A 2,839-nucleotide genomic window follows, 5' to 3' on the forward strand; every position below is an offset into this window, starting at 1 on the left:
CCAAATAAAGTTACATTTTGAGGTTCAGGTAGGCTACTCACAGAGAAACCCTGTCTTGAAGGCATACAGAGAAAAAGAGAAGAGAGAGAGAGAGAGAGAGAGAGAGAGAGAGAGAGAGAGAGAGAGAGAGAGAGGAGAGAGAGAGAGGAGAGAGAGAGAGCACACCATTCTGGATAAAAAGGGAATGATGATGATGATGATGATGATGATGATGATGATGATGATGATGATGATGATGATGATGGGAGAAACCAAAGTTTGGGAAATTCAGTTAGTAAGTGGCAGAGGGGAATTGGAATCTAGGTACTCTGGCTACAGACCTATGCATTTCATTAATGAACATGTTAATTTCATATTAATGAACATGCAGTAATGTTCATTTTGATGCATTAATGTCCATAATATTTTAATGAGCATGCTGCAATGTTCATTAAAATTTAAAACGAGAGTCTGAAGAGATGGCTCCATGGTTGTGATCTAGATTCAGTTCCCAGCACCCACACGGTGGCTCACAATTGTCTGTAAGTTCAGTTCTATGGGATCTGATGCCCTTTTCTGACCTCCATGCACTCGAGACACGTACGTGACACACACACACAGATTCAGGCAAAGCTTCTGCACGTATAAAAACGACAATAGACTTTTCCAGAAGCTAAGAGATTTGAGGGAAACAGTAATAGTGGCAAAGATTCTTCCGTTTGATTTCTTGAATATGAACACAACCCTCATTTTATATACTTTACAAATGCTTTCGATGTCGACGTATATCTTTATCCACTTAAAAAAGGAAGCTTTTTTTAAAGTGCAGGTATCACAAAGAATATGTTTAATTGGATACTGCCAGGTATTTATTTATGAAAGTTTTGATAACATCGTTAAAACTAAAACATGTCCAATGCCAGATGAGGTGAGACATATTTTTAATCCCAGAACTTGGGAAGCAGAGGCAGGCAGATCTCTTGGGGGGGAAATCCCCTAAACAACCTGTCTAACAGTTTTTTCCTAGAGAGTACAGTTACCACAATCTTCCCTATTGTGTCTATGTGTCCTTAATTAACTTCCGGATTAATTAAGACATAATGCATTTATACAGTGGTAATTTTTCAGTGTCTCAAGAAGTTTGAATATCAAATTTCTACCATAAACTTATGTCTTGACTGCTTCATTCTGAACTATGTGCACTACTTTGGGAGACCATGAAAACAGGAGGTAGGACTTTTGCTGAAAGAAAGATCTAGGTGTGGGTCCTTGATGGTATCTTGCCAGCTCCCCTGATCCTGCACCCCCCTCCCCATCTCTGATTCCGGTCTGTCATTCGGTAAGTAGTATCTGTCATATGCCCCCAATACTATAATGACCTGACTCACCACTGACCCAGAGTCAACAGAGCCAGGATTATGGGCTAAAATCTCTGAAATCATAAGCCAACATAAATCTTCCTTCAATTTACTATATAAGGTATTTTTGGTCACAGAAATAATATATCCAACTAATATAGAAAACTGGTGTCAGAGAAGTGAGGTCACTGTTGTGTCTAACCTTGACTATATGGTTATGATTTGAATATCCAAGCATTTGGAACCGGTTGTGGAGGAATTTAGAAACACTTGAAAATGAAGGCTACAGAAACTCTAGAATGCTCTAAGCAGAACTTAATGTACAACTGTTACAGACACTCCTATACCAAGAGGCTGAAAGAAATGCATAGTTAGGTTCTGGTTGGAAATGAAGGTTCCAGGAGGAAATAAAGGCTCTATTGTGAGCTCGATTATAATTCATTATATTATATACTGTAGCAAATAATTTGTACTTTGCCTGTGTCCTGAGACTTTCAGAAAGGCTGAATTTAAAATTAAGGGACTAGTTTGGTAGAATAAATTTAAAAAGGTATAGAATTCAGGTCATGGTATGTTTTTCTTTCAAAGAATTAATTTATTTTTTTATTAAAATTTTATACAATAATATCATTATCATGTTCTTTTCCTGCCTCCTTATCCACCCACCTTCATGTTCTTTTTCTCTCAAAAACAAAACAAAACAAACATAAATAGAAAAACAAAGCAAACACACTGGGGGAGACATAAAATATCAAAACAATCCTGCCCCTGGAAGCATTGTAAGTGTGGCTGCTGTGTCACATGTGCCTCAGGAGGTGGCAGAGAGGAGAGAGGTGTTCTGACCTATGAATAGTATAGTATCAGAATGAATAGTAGCCTAACGTTCCCTGAAAAAAGCAAGCCTGAGAAAACCACCAGTCCAGTGCTGTGCAGGTCCCCTACTGCTCCCAGGAGCAAGGACTAGGAGCAAGCTGGAGACTAGAGAACTCTTCCTGAGACTGAGGACCCCTGGCAAAGGAAAACCTGAAGCAGACAACCTTCTCATGAAGCCACTTGGGCAGGCCAGATGAAGAGAAAATCTGAGATGACCACCAGACAGGCGCCATGGGGCCTGGACAGGGAGCTAAACTGAAACAACCACCAGTGGGGAACTGCAAGGGCCTGAGGGTTCAGATTATGCCCCAGATGATCCCTGCCCAGAGCCATAATGCATGAACATGTCACAGCACTCCCAAGACCACTCCTAAAAGGACTCCAGACACTCAGAGATCCCGGGTGCCACTAAGAGGAGAAAGTAAGTGGTGGAGAAATAGAAGAGAAGGAAACAGAAGAAATGTGGGCACAATGAAGAGAGACAGAACTGGAGACTCGGGGTAATGAGGAACAGCCTGATGTGAGTAACCAGTGGTGCTACCAGAGACCATGGTAGGGTCCTGACCTGTGCTAGCACCAGGAGCTATGTCTGGGAGCCATATCTGGGTTCCTATCTATGCAGCAGTAGG

General features: G+C 41.0%; 1 pseudogene; it reads left to right on the top strand.

Annotated features, from left to right (window-relative positions):
• The first annotated feature begins 2,098 nt into the window (after nucleotides 1-2,098).
• Nucleotides 2,099-2,222, top strand: LOC120093464 (small nucleolar RNA SNORA17; annotated as a pseudogene).
• Nucleotides 2,223-2,839: the final 617 nt, after the last annotated feature.

This window comes from Rattus norvegicus, chromosome 6, assembly GCF_036323735.1.
Source record: "Rattus norvegicus strain BN/NHsdMcwi chromosome 6, GRCr8, whole genome shotgun sequence".
In the NCBI taxonomy this organism is placed as follows: Eukaryota; Metazoa; Chordata; class Mammalia; order Rodentia; family Muridae; genus Rattus; species Rattus norvegicus.